We start from the raw sequence: 17,503 nt of genomic DNA, 5'->3' as shown, positions 1-17,503 counted from the left end.
TAACTTAACTATGAATCTATAAGTATATAAGCCACTAATTGTGCTGCACTTCTTCTAATTTTGTTAATGTTGCACTAGATGTGTATGTGCTTGTTCCTTAATCTGTAGCTCAGGAGTTTGTGTATGGGTAATCTAAGAAGGTGTGCTTTAGGCTTGAAATAAGGTTATGTCAAACTGAGACCCTGTTACTATGTGCAGTAAGTAAATAAATATAAGTAAACTTTTTTGCAGTTTAAATTTGAGTCAAATACAAAAAAAATATTTTAGAGGTGTATTTGTATGTGAGATTGTTGTCTACTTAGATTTACTGTGAATTATTTCAGGATGATGCTGCCATCTTGCATGTCAATCTTTCCTCCTAAGACATCTAAATAGCTGATGCAAGCAAGTGCCACAATTACTGATCTGTACAAACATTGTATTATAAGGGCAACAGAAACAATGTGATCACCATTGTCTTTTGTACTCCAAGATTTGTACCTAGTTATGAATTAACATATGATCTAATCACTGGTACATATGAACAACAGAACTGACCATCCATTGCAAAAATTGTTTTGACCTATTTACAATGAAAAAAAATCATTTTAGCTGCCCTCCTCATAACAATTACTTTGAATAAAAAAAACTAAGAAATTAAGCAATGTTTCAAAATGTTTTTTTGTTTTTGGTCTCCAAATATCATTTGTTGACTAGCAACTGAAAATGTTTTTTTTTTTCTTACCAAACTTACCTCCCTTTCATGCAATATGTTGCATTTGCTACTCAGCTTCAGGATTGTGATAAATGAACAAGTTACACATGGTGCAAAAGAGTTTGCTCCTGATGTAAGCCATGTCATAGCAGATTGGGGTTTAGAAAACATGAAGTACAATATTTCCTCAACACAAAGCTACACAGAAGCGCATTAGTAAAATATAGTGCGATTATTATTAAATTCCTGTTTCTATATCTATTATATAGGCTATTAATATCAATAATGACCTCTGATTATCTGGATTCCCAAAGATCCTGCAATTTCATATGAAAAAAACAACACTTCCTAAATGAAGTAAACGTCTCAGATTTCCAAACTTCAGTGTGTACTATTTAATAATGAGAACTAATTAATTACTTTACATTTCTCTATACGTATTGGCCTAGCACTAATACATGGTTTATCTTTTGTATAAGGATTTGATTTGAAGAAGTAATTGCCTATATTTAGTATCATTTAACAACATGTAATTCCTGTAAAACTAATATACTATTTGCATTGCTAGGATTAGTTTGAACGTTTCATAATATTTAAAGCTCATGTCAACTACTTGCTCTCAGTCCTAACATTTTGTTAAATAATAAAGTTATTCAAGCACCATTCCCATTACTGAGTTATGTAGAACATTTGCATTTTGTTCTTTTATAGAATGTCCTGGATACAATTTTGCTTACAAAACTGACTTTGCAGCAGTTATGCAATCACACTAAGTATAATTTATTCTGTTTTCTGTAAATCCTACAACATTAATACAGTTGTGGATCACAAGACTAATGTGTTTGAATCTTTTTGATATATTTTTATTAAACTTCAGGTAATGACCTAGTGACAAAGGTTCATAGGTGTTTACTAGGCTAACAACCACAAGGGCCTTTTTACGCCCACCCATGCATCCCAAATCTCTGACAAGTTCTGATACCCTTGATAAGTGTAAGTAGGGGTTTGGGACATGAACCGTTTACAGGTTACCTATGTCCATTAGAGACATAGGTGCCAAACCAGGGATGAATTTCCGGTTTTCTATCCAATTGTCCAACCTGCACTTGAATTGGGTTCGGGAGGAACTCTGCTTTACATGGATGGGGAGCATGCTCCATAGACAGGGTAGTCTCTGGGATATATACCTCTCTCTCCAGCAAGAACTATTTATATCACAGGCAAGGTTTAAGTCTTTAGAACAGGTAATTCTGGTGCTGTTTGTTTTGTGGATATGCAGGAGGTCCATCAGAGTAGGGTCTGACAATGCCCTATATGCCAGGCATACATCTCTCCTTAAAAGCTTGTAGGAGACAGAATACAGGGATAGGGCCTTGAGGTGGTCTGCATAGGACATTTTATTTATGCCCTGCATTATTTTAGTGAGAAACCTATGTGGACATTCCAATTGTTGGATATGCCTGGTTAGGTACATACCAAAGGGGGGCATTATACTCAATGACAGGTCTGATGAATGTCTAATACAGTGGAACAATGACTTCCTTGGATGTAGATGCCATACCTTTGTTTATAAGTTGTGCAATATAGAATGATTTCCTCACCACTGTAGACACATGATGGTTAAAGGCTTGATTACTATCTATGTGTGTCCCTAAGTCCCTGACTACTGGGTCAACTCTAAGGGGTGTGTTATCAATATGATAGTTACTAGGGATGGATGACTTTTCAAAGGATACTGTTATGCATTTCTTGGCATTTAGTTTTAGTCCATGGCTTTGACACCAGTTGTTTATCTGTCAGTCCCTCCTGGAGAACATTTGTGTCAGTGTGACATTTAATGACAGCTCCTAATTTGCAATCATCTCCAAATTTAGTCAGCCACAGACCACTGACATTGGCCTTGACTTCTGAGAAGTAAATGCCAAAAAGGAGCAGTCCAAGTACAGATCGCTGAGGGACTGCACTTGTGAATGGCTTCTTTGTAGAGGTGGACTCCCTGCTTCTAACTTCCTGGGTTCTGTCTGTGAGCCAGTTGGCTATCCACTGGGTGACATATGGGTTTATACCTAACTGCTTGAGTTTGTCAACAATGCCCAAGTGAGGTCTTGTGTCTTGAGGCATTTGGCCTTGGCCAGGTCAAGGTAGGTAGTGTGAACAATTCTGTTATCATCCATTGCTTTGGTGACCTTCTCAAAGAAGTCCACCAAGTTGAGTAGGCATGATTTGCCCCTGATGAAACCAAACTGGGTTGGGTCCAGTATCTGAAGGTTTACTATATCTCTGTTGATCATCTCCATGATAATTCTTTCCATAGATTTATATATAAGACTAGTGAGACTTATGGGTCTGTAGTTTCCAGGGTCTGTAGATGGCCCACTTTTGTGCAGAGGGATGACTGTTACCTCTCTCCATTCATGAAACCTGTTTGGATGCTACAGTTAAATAGTTATTCCAGAGGTCCTGATGGGTCATATTTAATGCTATTTAGAAGGCATCCTGGGATATTGTCTGGACCCATTGATGCAGTGTTCTTGGTTATAGAGTGAGCATTAAGGACCTGTTTCCTAGTTTTTATAGGGAGAGTTATATTTGATGATATTTCCTGAGGGAAGGTTGAGGGGGAGAGAGGGGCAAAGTTGGAGCTGAATTTATCAGCCAGGATGTTTGCTATGTCTTCTGGCTCAGTTTAGGTGGCTCCATTTACAATGAGCTCTGCACACAATTGTGTATTGCCTTTGAGGTTTTTGGACATAGCTAAAGAATGCTTTGTTGTTGTCCTTTGGCTGGGAGGCCAAACTTACCTCAGATTTGGCTTTGGCAGAGTATAATTCTCCTCTGAGTTGTTTGTTTAATTCTATGAGAGTGCTTTTATCTTGCTGGGTGCTGCACCTCCTAATTTTTGCCATGATTTTCTTCCTCCTGTTATTTAGCCAATTGATTTTGTGATTCTTCTAGGGTGGTTTGTTTTTTGAGTTAGTTCTGTACTTCTTTTCGGCAGGTACAGCTGCCCCTATGCAGCTATTAACATGTTTGTACAGGATTTCTGTGAACAGTTCTGTATAGGCAGCAGTGTTCTCAGGGTTTATGGGGACTTAAAATTTTGCCAGGTTCTCACTTAATAGCAGGAGGTTAGGCTTAGAATAGTACCCGAATATTCCAGGTTTAGCTGGGAGTTCAGGTTTTAGTTTTACTTCAAAGGAGACCATTTTGTGGTCTGACCTTACCAGGGAAGCTATTACAGTAGGGAGTGTGCACTCTCCCATATTAGTGAAGACCAGATTGAGTATGGTTGCACCCCTGGTTGGTGTATTGACTCTGTCGACTCCAAGGAGTTTGTGTTTACAAAATCCAGGAATCTCTGTGCATGTACGTTTGGTGCTGTATAGGATTCCCAGTTAATAGTGGGGTTATTAAAGTCACCCATGAATATAGTATTGGGATGGATGATTAGTGTTTCTTCTTCTTCTTTTGGCTGCTCCCATTAGGGGTTGCCACAGCAGATCAACTGTCTCCATTTCTTCTTGTCCTCTACATCTTGCTCTGTCACATCAACCACCTGCATGTCCTCTCTCACCACATCCATAAACCTTATCTTAGGCCTTCCTCTTTTACTCTTACCTTAGCATCTTTTTCCCAATATACTCTGCATCCCTCCTCAGCATATGTCCAAACCAACGAAATCTTGCCTCTCTGGCTTTGTCTCCAAACCTTCCAACCTGGGCTGACCCTCTAATATACTTATTCCTAATCCTGTCTATCCTCGTCACACCCAGTGCAAATCTTAACATCTTCAACTCTGCCACGTCAAGCTCTGACTCCTGCCTTTTTGTCAATGCCACTGTCTTCAACCCATATAACATAGCTGGTCTCACTATCCTCTTGTAGACCTTCCCTTTCACTCTTACTGGTATTCGTCTGTCACAAATCACTCCTGACACTCTTCTCCACCCATTCCGTCCTGCCTGTACTCTCTTCTTCACCTCTCTTCCACACTCACCATTACTCTGAACTGTTGATCCCAATTACTTAAACTCATCCACCTTCACCACCTCTACTCCCTGCATCCTCACCATTCCTCTATCTTCCCTCTCATTCACACACATATATTCTGTCTTAGTCCTGCTGACCTTCATTCCTCTTCTGTCTAGAGCATATCTCCACCTCTCCAGGGTCTCCTCCACCTGTTCCCTACTCTCACTACAGATCACAATGTCATCTGCAAGCATCATAGTCTACAGGGACTCCTGTCTGATCTCGTCTGTCAACCTGTCCATCACCATTGCAAATAAGAAAGGGCTCAGAGCTGATCCTTGATGTAATCCCACCTCCACCTTAAACTCATCTGTCACTCCCACCACAGACCTCACTGCTGTCATACTACCCTCGTACATATCCTGTACCACTCTTACATACTTCTCTGACACTCCTGACTTCCTCATACAATACCACAATTCCTCTCTAGGCACCCTGTCATATGCTTTCTCTAAATCCACAAAGGCACAATGCAACTCCTTCTGACCTTCTCTGTACTTCTCCATCAACACTTTCAGAGCAAACATTGCATCTGTAGTGCTCTTTCCTGGCATGAAATCATACTGCTGATCACTAATCATCACCTCCCTTCTTAACCTAGCTTCCACTACTCTTTTCCATAACTTCATGCTGTGACTGATCAGTTTAATCCCTCTGTAGTTACTACAGCTCTGCACATCACCCTTATTCTTAAAAATCAGTAACAAAACACTTTTTCTCCATTCCTCAGGCATCCTCTCACTTTCCAAGATTTCATTAAACAATCTCGTTAAAAGCTCCACTGCCATTTCACCTAAACACCTCCGTGCTTCCAGAGGTATATCATCTGGACCAACAGCCTTTCCGTTCTTCATCCTCTTCATAGCTATCCTTACTTCCTTCTTGCTAATCCATTGCACTTCATGATTCACTAAGTTTAAATACATGGTATGGGTTTCCTGGGTCATAGAGGGGAACTTACAGCTTGTGAGGAAGTGGTATTGGATTTTTCCTATGGTGAATTGAACATAGACCAGCTCAAGTGGATTGTCCACTTTGACCAGCCTTGAAGTATATTTATCTTTGATGTAAATAAAGCCACTTCCACCTTTAGTCTCTGCCTTTGAAGTAGCTGGTCTAAATGTGTGGAAGGGATTATAACCTAGCACTGTTGGTGTGCAATCCGTGACTCTAAACCATGTCTCAGTGACTGCACAAATGTCAGCATTCTCTAGGGTAAAGAGAGCTTCTAGGGAGTGATGTTTTTTGTTTAGACTCCTAGCAGTAATACCTCTCGATTTTCTTGGTTTTAATTTGCTATGTCGGAAGTACTTTCAGTTTGGCATTGCCTAAAAAAGGCACTATGGGGGAAGACAATGTTTTAGCTAATATTCAAAAGCCTAGATAAGAGAGTTGCAGACCATCCCTGGCAAAGCAGCATGGTTTGTTGACCATCTCTTTCCATGCTGACAAATGCTAGTTAAATGCATCAAGTAATATATCCAGAGTAACAATAGTTTTAAATGTTATCTTTAAATGGTATAGTACAAGGAAAATGGATTTTCGTACATGCCTTTTGTCTAAATTGTTTTCTACTGAATAAATGCTTTATCATGAAGCTTATAATACCAAACCAAAGGTAATGTCTTTTTTTCCCCTAATTTAAAAGGAAAGCGTAAAATTAGTTTTTATACTGAAACTGTTTTTTTTTATGCATTTTTATATTGTAAGATGACAATCCCTATTTGAAGTTTTGTTAATGTAAAATGTAAGATTCTTCTACCTTGTAAGGCATGAGGAAAAAGTTCAACTGGGCATTCCTAAACTTTGAGAAAACATGATGAGGTTGCAGTCCAGAAACACTGGTAGAATTAGTACAGGCAATGTTCAAGGACAGAATGGCACAAGTAGGAAAACTGGGCTCAAAGAAGGATTCCGAGAAGGAATGGGTGTGCATCAAGGTTCGGGTCTGAACCCACTCCTATTCATACTGCTGATCTACATTACCAAAGAGGTTGGAGGTAGCAGATCTAGAAAGATGCTGTATGCATATAGTGTGACACTACAAGCAGATACTGAATAAGAATGTCAGCAAATGACAGAGGACAGGAATGCAAAACCGAAGGCACATGGGATGAAATTGAGTAAAGAAGACTGCTGTCATAACAGCAAATAGGAAACATCAGAAGTTGAAAACTGAAATCAAAAACAGCCAGCTCAAGCAACCACGAAGGATAAAAACCAAATTATCTGTTTAGCAATAAAAATTGATTATACCATTTTTGATCCTTTTATGTTTCAGATTACATGACCTTTTGTCGACAAAAGGTATAACATCTCTAAAATTCTCAGCACCGGCCAAAACATACCTGTGCTTATTATATCACATAAACAATTTGTATGTCTGTTACAAGTTACCATAACTCTCCATGTGCCTTCAACATTATTTACACTATTAGTGTTTTTGTAAACAAAACCGATATCTACATGACACTCTGTGAATATTGGTCTAGCTTAATTGTTCTGTTCTAACATAATCAACCTAGTCTGTTCAGTTAATACTTGTTTACAATAATCCTTCTCAAAATCAGTCATGAGAATTGACATTTGTCTATTCTGGACCTCTTTGTTTGTGTTAAGTTTCTCTGTTTGTGACGTCTAGCCCCAGACTATGTTGCAGAAAACAAATGGGGAATCCATATTAGTTTTATGTAAGTAAGCCTTCCATTTAACCTCCTTGTTAAAGACCATATTATTAATAGTTGCATCATTCAACTTCTCCAAAGGAATATCTAGAAAATCGGTTTAAATATGTGAAGACGTTTTCTTAAACTTGAAAAAAAAATCATTTGTCCATGTTAAATAATTACTAAAACCATTGATATCAATTGCCATGTCGTACAATAGGATAAAATATAGTTGCAAGTATAGAATACTTCTGGAAGAACCTCATGTAGATCAGGATCGAAAGCAGGAATGGTTAAGGAGAGGTAAATTCAACCCAAGAGATGAAAGGTTAATACCGGCGACCCAAGATAGTGGGCTAGGTACCCATTGGTTTACAAAGTCCATTGAACATGTAGGAGAAACAGACAAATGTAGGTTTTGTAAAAGAGAACTGGAAACAGTCACACACCTTGTTGCTGGTTGTGACATACTAACGGCAGAAAGACTGCATACTGAAAGGCATAATAATGTAGCAAGACTTAGCTGGTTGTCTTTACATACTTTAAAATCTAGTCTCACAACTTTGTTACTAATATTATAAACAACAAGAAACTATCTTAACTTGCAACATTTACTGTATATACTGTTGATAATCAATCCCCGGGATTCATGAAGCTTGCACCAGGTGCAGGCATAGCATAGGTGGAATAACGCCAAATATGGCCGTCGAGCGATTCAGATACGATCCAATACCACGTGCACTACCGGCGTACATCAGAACTGCGCAGCCCTTGTCATAGGTATGCTAATCACCCCATGCACAGTGTCGCACCATGCAAATGAAGGCAGATAGTGATTCATGAAGTGGTGCAGGTGTAGCGTAAGCCCACGGAAATGTAAACCAAAAAACACGGTTTACATTTTCCCAAACAGAACATCTGAGCTATGGAAGCGGACCAGACTCATGTATTACAAAGTTAACGTATGCCAATGGCGAAATACACAGCCAATGGCATAAGAAAAGATGCACAACACCTAAAAAACAACATTTAATGTCATGTCCACAGTAACGCACAGTACAACCGCAGGGCATGTGTGCGCAAACTGGAACATAAAGAAATTATACAAAAATGTCATAAAATTGCAATGTAATACAAATCAGGTTTACACCATAATACACAATGGTAGGCATGGAACACCACAACCAAGGTGCAAGGGTTGCTAAGGGCCTGCGACAGTGTTCAGCGCGGTAACTATGAATTAGTAGTCAATGCCATGCAAATGAGGCAGATAATACTGAATTGCAAATGTCCCGCTGGATGAAGGTTGTACCATACGGCGCAGCGCTATAACACCGAGGAGTGACTCAGAGGAGATACATGACATCAGCAGAGGGGTGTGCCACCATAGCAGTAAGCACATTGGAGCAATGCAAATCTGGCCTGGCCATTGCTAAGCAAACCTGCAGGACAGGGGTGGGGAGGAAGGTATAGAATTGTTTAGCTGAGAGCACAAAAGCGCATGTGTACGGGGATGAAAACGTGCCCGAAACCCAGTAAGTGGATGCACGCGCTGCGAGCAATAGCACAAACAGGAAGGTCAGGGGAAGAAAAGAAGGAAATGCCGAAGTAGGGTAATTGGAGTACTAATGAGCAATCAACACCAATCAACTCACGGTGGCCAATCGATGGCAGCTGACAAGTCTGCTCGCAGAAACCTGCAAAACAGGATAGGGGAGGCATTGGAATGCAAAGAAAGGAGGGGAGGCATTGGATTGCAAAGATAGGAGATCTGTCATAGCAGAGCAAAGCAAACCAACAGTAGACTGGCAATAGCACACATTACGCAAGATACGCCAGGTCTAGGAAAGTACAAATGAAAGCAGACTGCTGGATGCATGCCAGAAAATGGTAGGTGGAACGTGCAGAAATGTAAAGGGAAGGTCAAGAGGTAATCCACGGCAACCATATGTAATTCAACACCAAAGGCACCACAATAGTGGTTCTGGTAGTAAAACACATAAGATACCCTGTAGCTACGATCATACATACACACCCTATGACATCATCGGTGTTCACAGGACAATAGTATAAAGTGTGAAAGCACCCTACACACACCTGTGTATTCCCAAACACTGCACCATAGGTGTAAACACACGGGGAACTTTTAAAATATACATGTTGGGAGCTGCCATAGCTGTAATTCATCAGCATATGTTAGAGACTGACAGTGTTGTGGAGGATGATGCCGACAACCACCGCAGGCCCCGGAGGAGGAGAAGAGTGTTCAGACCAAGGGTAACCTACCAGGGGCTACATGATCTGGAGATAGTAGAGCATTACCGGGTGGACAGGGACATCTTACAGCAAATAGTGGAGCTGTGCCGGCCACGCCTGAGAACCAGAAACAACAGAGGGGAACCCATCCCAGTGGACACGAAGGTATGTGTAAGCTTGTGAATACTAGCTACAGGTACCTTTCAAAGGCCAACTGGAGATATAATGGGGATCTCACAGGCATCAGCATCCAGGGTACTACACCAGTTCCTGGATGCCATGTTACCACATGCCAATGAGCATATATACTTCTCCCGAACTCAGGAGGAGTTGGCCAGCAATATGCATCACTTCCACCGTGTGGCACACTACCCAGAGGTACTGGGTGCGATAGCCTGCACACACATACAAATCAAGTCACCACCTGGTGAGCATGGTAGGTGCTACATAAACCGCAAGGGATTCCACTCCATCAACTGCCAGGTTGTGTGCAATGCCCAGGGCATTGTCATGGATGTGTGTGCTGGCAGCCCTGGAAGCTACCATGACTCCCATATCTGACATGCCTCACAGCTGTATCAGGTATTTGTCAGGGGGGACATCCCACATGGCCACCTTGTGGGGGATGCTGGCTATGCACTGGAGAGATGGATGATGACTCCCATCAGAAATGCACACACACCCATGCAAGAACGCCATAATGAGGCACACACACAAACCAGAATCATCATAGAGTGTGTGTTAGGGATGCTGAAATCACGGTTCCGGTGCTTGGACACATCTGGTGGAGCCTTGCAGTACTCTCCAGGCACGTGTGCCCACATTGTCATAGTATGTGCCATGCTACATAATATGATCCTGCGGAAACAGCTGCAGCAGGGACAAAATGGTGAAGGCCCTCATAGCCCACTGCAATTGCCAAGGCCATCACAGGCACAGAGGGATTCAGACTATGAACACACTGTACCAGCCCCAGTAGGCAGATGGAGGCGTGCCCAATATGCCTATGCCTTGGCAAAGAGGGAACGTATAGCACATACTCTGGCAGTGTAGGCCCCTATGGACTGACACACCACTCCACCTGCACACACAGTAAAATGGATGGCACACAAACACGACCACCTGTAAATTGTAATGTATAGGTGGCCCACTGTGTGAATCCTACATAGGCAGCCCTCAAACATTGTACACACAACAGCTATTGGAACACGGAATGTCAACACCTGAACAGTACAGGCGCCTATCAGCATATGGTGGTGCTGTGTGTATAGGTTCCCAGGTACATCAGTAGGTACACGGCCGATTGTCAGAGGCCATACACCAAACGGGCAAACAGTGTCCACTGTCGCCACAACATCAAGTAACCAACTGTCGCTTAGTGGAGCAGAGGCAATTGTGGGAGCACATGTGTGTAAGCACTGTTCTGCACACACTCAGCACGGAGTCCCTGCTGCATTAATGAGGGGCTCCACATAATATAATCATGGATGTTGTGTCAAGGAATGGGGTGTACCCATGACAGGTATTCGTCACCCCAGCATGCTCCACCTACGGTTGTTTGAAGGTGTAGCACAGTATCGTGTGTGGCTCACTGTGATATACATACCCAATGCCGGAGCACATCCAGTAAACATCACATGGACATACCATTAACTGGACTCATCAATATGTAAACTAACTGGGTTACCCATGTGAGTACAGTATGGAGTAACAGCCATAGTATACTCCACATACAAAACGACATAACATGTGTACAAATCCCAGAAGGCCATGTGTTAAATGCAGTGACCGTCATGCATGTTCCCGGTCCCACAAGGGATGTAACGTAATCCTGAAGGCATGAGTAATGCATGTCAGATGCAGGTCATCAGATCATACGTGTAGCACACGTTAGCGGGAATATGCATTGCCCACTGCTGGTAAGCGACGTTTAAATATGACTATATGGATATGCGCGAAACAGGGATAAGCTTCTCCGAATATCGCGCAGATCACGGTCAATGATGTCCAGAACAGGTGAAACCAACATTATTCACCCCTGTACTAATAGTGCCTGCTCTGAAGGGTAAAACAACCACTGCCAGGAGTAGAACACGCAATCATGTATAGAATCACCTAACACTATTGCTAGCCAAGATGTACCTATGGTAGGGCTGCCACCTCTTCAAATGACCAATGTGGGACATACGTCAGATGTCTGCAGGCAGACACATACACCCGGCCAGTACGAAATTCAGAACTTCACTGTTTTGCCTAGATAAAAGCTCATTCTTGTAATGTTTACTTACTTATTCTATTTCTAGAACATATAGGTGGTTCAGATACAGAATAACTGTTTTATGCAACTATTACATAAACTATAGGAAATAAGTATGTTCTAAAATCTCAGGACATTTGCCAAGTTTACAAATATTTTGCAGGACACAACTGCCCAAAGAGTGACTGTCCCTCGCAGAGTGGGACGGCTGGTAACCTTAACCTACGGCAGGTGTGTAATGTGACAGGTACAGACACAAACGTGCAGAGTCCAGGAAACAGTATATACCAACAAGTACACAATGAAAGGTGTAGCTTGCCTGTCACTTCTGTCAGATATATATATATATATATATATATATATATATATATATATATATGTACACATATATACATATATATAATACAGATAGAAAGGGCGATAGAGTGATATATGTTGATATATATATGGATTCAGCGATATCTGCAAATATATATAGATAGGTCAACAACATTCATAACACCTTGGAGGTACAAATAAATAGGATACCACCAACTATGGAATGTGTAACATACCGACATGCATAACCACGAGGCTGAAAGACCGAAAGAACACAGTACCGGAACAGTACAACCGCGAGTAATAGTATGATGATATGAAGGGACATTTAGTTACAGCTGCCGGTGTTGTGGTCCACGTAGGTACTGTGTTCAACTGTGTTTGTGAGTGCCGTAGTCTGTGTATGCATGTATTGAGGGTGCCGTGTGCGTCTCCGTGTGACTGTAATGTGTGTGTGTGTGTGTCCACATCATGTGTCTGTTAGTGCCAACTCGGAGGTAGATCATTACGGTAGGTGTGGGTATAGCTAGCCATAGGCATACGGTTACCACCTGTCCCACATTAGGAGGGACAGCCCCTCCCTGGGCAGGTGTGTCCTGACATAAAACATTACAAAGGGCAAATGTCCGGGATTGTAGGACCATATATAATGTAATAGTATGTCCCATATATAATGTAATAGTTGCATTAAATAGTTATGCCTGTATGTAAGAAACGTAAATGTTACATGCAATATGATAAGTAGCCAAAGTCCCACAATAGGTATGTATTGAGGATAAAAGTATGTGCTAACCTGTGTACTGACCGTGGCTATGTGTTGGCCTGTAAACACCGCTGTGCATCCCGCAAGTGTCCAACAATGGCCATATGAAAAGGTGGCAACCCATGGCAAAGAGGTTCTGTTACCAACACAACCGCAATGACTGCAAATATCTGGGACAGAAATACACGGGATAGCTGTCATTTAGACATATCCCTTTACATATCGCTGCAGTTCCAGAGGTGTGGAAGTATCAACCTCACCTGCATACTATATAGAAACCAATTAACAATGGCCCAATGTACAATCCCGTAACATAAGTCTACTAACTGATAGCTCTTTAATTAGGGATGGAGCCCACACACATATATATGGAATATGTAGAAATGCCAGCCCCACAAACCTGCATATGCTACATACACCCACCGACATCCCCCACACTAGAAACTATAGCAATACAGACTGTAATAACAGCACAAACATCCAGTTAGTCAATTACATCTGCAGAACCGTCAACATACCTTGTGAGAGACACAATTAAAGGCGCCATGCAAAATTTCAGCCGTTATATAATGGAACAAATGGCGATGTTACAGGTTTTGTTTGCAATAGTCCATTATCAGATGTTGGGATGACAGGAACACCCACATGTTGAACCACATACTCTAGCTGTCACACACAATCCACGGGGGACATGAATCCAAAGTATAATTGTCTCTATGCATAGCAGTTGCAATTACACATAACAAAACACAATACAGGCCGTCTCCCCGAAGGTAGGGCAAATGGGCAACGCCCAAGTGGAGAAGTCAATTATACTCCACTGTTGCCACATAATTGGTGAATGGAGTAGCTGCACAGCTGATATGCAAGTAATTAGTCACTCAGGAACACCAATTGGCGGGAGGAAACCACATGTTACAGGTATCGACGTATATAAGGATGACTTGCCAGACATTCAAACCGTATGCTCATACAAAATACTTGTTTAAGCAGTGTGAGAGAGATAGAGACAAAATTCCATAACGATAACAAGGTATGTAGAACACTCGGTATGTAAGTTTATGTATAGCATGTTTTTTATTAATAATTTACTGTATGTATAGCCTGGTTTGCATTAATTAAAAGTGTCCGCAATGCATAAAGTGGGAAAAGGTATTTATGTAGTGATGTCTTGCTGAGCATACTAACGCATGTAGAAACTGTGCATCCAGCAGTGGGCCACAAGGTACACATCACAGACACCACAAGGGATGCTACATGAGGGCTTTAAACAGAACAATTCCATACAACCCGCTGTCAGTGGTAGGGTATGTCCAACAAGTACGTGCCATAGCAGGGGATAGTATATGTTGATATACTGTCACAGTAGGCATGTGTATGGGCATATAATGACAATGACATGTCTAAGGTGGTCCCGCTGTGCAAGTATGCTTTGCATTATGGGATACTATGTGAAATATGTGTAATGTATAGTATTGTGTAATGTATAGTATTGTAGGTAGATATGTCAGATATTCTACACAGCATAACAGGCATATCATGCATACCAAAGGTATCGTCTATTGGCATGTACAATAACAGGATACATATGGCTTGTAGGCATGGGACATTGCAATAGCATGATAGCTAATCTAAATGGAAGGGCTACCAAGTAACCATGCAAAAAGGACATGTAATAGCTTCACAGGTTCATAGTGGGGTACCATGCAGTCTGGCAAGTCTATGTGTAGGCACAACTACAGTGTTCACACCAGTGGCACCTCTCTAGGGTAGTGTCCTGTGAACAGCAGAGCCATGTGTTACCTGCACCTTTGCACAGTACAGCCACTGCAGTGATCCCTGGCGTACATGTGTCTCCCAACCACCAAGGGAGGTATCACATGAACAGTGCTACTGAGTGTCCTTGCGTGATGTACATAGGACTCATGTTCCAAAGCATGGTGAGTGTCCGGTTTGGGAATGTAACCCTCAAGCACATCCCACTCATTGTTGCGTGTGTGCACATATCCATGAGCATGTTGCTCACAGTGGCTTTTGCTTATGTCGCGTATGTGGAGTATATCCATTAATATTGTTGTGGACATGGGCCCTGTCCATTCAGCAGAGGTCACCCCTGAGTATGTAGTATGCAAATGTGTACAGACGTGGTGTCCATAGTTCAGCCGCATACTTTAACTGTTGGAGCTCAATAAACGTCATGGCGTGTTAATGGTGTGGTATGTAAAGCTGTAGCTGTTGTGTAAGGTAAACCCTAAATGGGGTGGTGTACCCTTGAATGTGTGTAGAAGTCTTGAGTTCAGAGGTACAATGGGTGCCTATGTACCAGCTACACACCCAGTACAGATAAGTGTGGCCATGTAGAAGGATATCCACGCCACAGTGGCAATATGGTAACCACAGGAGTGGGTGCGACATACGTGTGTACTACAAACATGTACAATGTGACATGTATGAGGGGACTACCACCTATGTGATAGTCAGTGGGTGAATGGTGTCATGCAGAGGTGATGTTCATGCACCTTGTGTCATGCAGCTTGAGGCCATGATATTCATATCAGGTATCGGTCACAGTGACACCCATATGGATGGAGTCAGTATCAGCTGGTGGATCAATCATGGTGCTTTGTATGCAGGGGTTTGTAAAGCTAGGCAGGAAAAGTCCCTCTGTGCTAGCCTGTACCTCAGGGAAGCATATACTGAACATGAGGGGCCCAATGACTAAGGACTGTGGTATGCCAAATGTAACTGAAATGCAGTAGGTACTATGGTATGCTACCCTCATTGTGTGTGTCCTGTCCATGAGCCACGTTGCATAACATCCTGAGACATAGGGTACGATGTGCATGTGGATGTGTATGTTGTCAATACCAGAATGGAGAACGGTGCTGAAAGGCAATAAGAGGACAATGTAGGATGTGTGGACTCCCGTACCATCATCAACTACCCTGGTAACTGTATGAAAGGAGTCCACCAGGTGTAGGGGCCATGCTCTGGCCCTAACAAGTCCAACCCGGGTGACATCAAAGGACCGGAGCCCAACAATGTCTCTGTGAATGACGTCCTTGATGATGTGCCCCATAGCCATGCAGAACAGTCCAGTCAGGCGTGTAGGACTATAGTCCCACTCGTGCATTGTGGTGCCACCTGTGTGGAGTGTGATAAATGTTGCTGTGTGCCATTCAGGGGCCACAATGTCTGATACAAGGCTATTACTGAATATGGTGGCCTAGTGGGGAGACATGTCGTTCAGAGGTTTGTGGACATCACAGCCTGGGACTTTGGAAGGTGACATGGGGCCAGTGTCCCAGGACATATAGAGTGCAGGTTAGTACTGTGTAGGTGTGACCGCAGGGACATCGCAATGTTCCTGCATGGATTGTGGCCCTGTAGTGAGTGAGAGGGTATAATGTTAGCATTGAATCCATCCGCCAGCATGTTGCCAACATCACCTGGGTCAGTAATGTTCATGAGTGACTGTTGTATGTGAGAGCAGATGTGGGTGTTGCCATTGACTAGTGACATACCACCATAATGCCTTGTGGTACACCCTGGAATGTGTCGCAGTAATGCTTACGTAGCTAGTCTTGGAGTATATGATGAGGGATCCCGTGGCCCTACCGAGGCTGACCAGTGAGGTACCCCACCCATGGGATTGTACACCACTGTGCAACAGCCTCCACCTTTTGTTGTACATTATGTCCATGGAACTTGACCACCAGAGTGGCGTCTGTTATCTGGTGTGTACCATCATGACTCTGTGTGGAATAGCATGATCCATGCAGTCATGTACGTGCTAATGAAGTGCACTGGGGTATGTTTCAGCATTTGTATGTGCATTGCCCATCTGCACGGGTGTCATGACATTAACAACCGCTGTCATAAGACGACTGTAGTAGGTGTTGTAGTACTCATGTACTGTGTGTGCCGTGAAGGATGTGGTGCCGGGATGTGGCTAACAAGGTTGATTAGCATATGTTCAGAATCCACCAATGAGGGGATAACCCCAGGTGTGGAATACCAGTCACATGTTGGTAGTGTTCATGTCAAGGTTAATGTTGGTCTTGGAGGTGGTGTGTATGGGTTGATCCAGCCGAGTGGAGGTTATGACTCATGGATGTGTGGGTTCATGAGTGGCTATCCCAGTTAAGTGTGGGGTAGTGTCAGTCACACATCAGTAGTAGCTGTCTGAGCCCTACTGTCCAGTACACCAACAAATGAGGTCTGGTAACCATGGGGTATGTTGTTGAATCTGTAGCTTGTTACAATGTGTATAGCAGTTCTGGACACAGTTAGTTGCACGTGGAGCACCTCTGATGCATTGTGCTAAGTAACTAGCCAGGATGTGTGTACAACATAGTGGGATATGGGAACACCTCAGCTGTGGGTGTGCCAGTCCAGGTATGTGCCTGAAAGGCATGGTCTGTCTATAACCAGTCATTGCAGATGTGCATGCAGAGCCTAGAGGCAGGTCCCAGTCACTGCAGAGATATTGGAGTGGTGCATTATAAGGTGTGCCT

This window comes from Protopterus annectens, chromosome 10.part0 (assembly GCF_019279795.1).
Source record: "Protopterus annectens isolate FY-2018-M chromosome 10.part0, PAN1.0, whole genome shotgun sequence".
In the NCBI taxonomy this organism is placed as follows: Eukaryota; Metazoa; Chordata; order Ceratodontiformes; family Protopteridae; genus Protopterus; species Protopterus annectens.
This window is presented reverse-complemented; position numbering follows the sequence as displayed.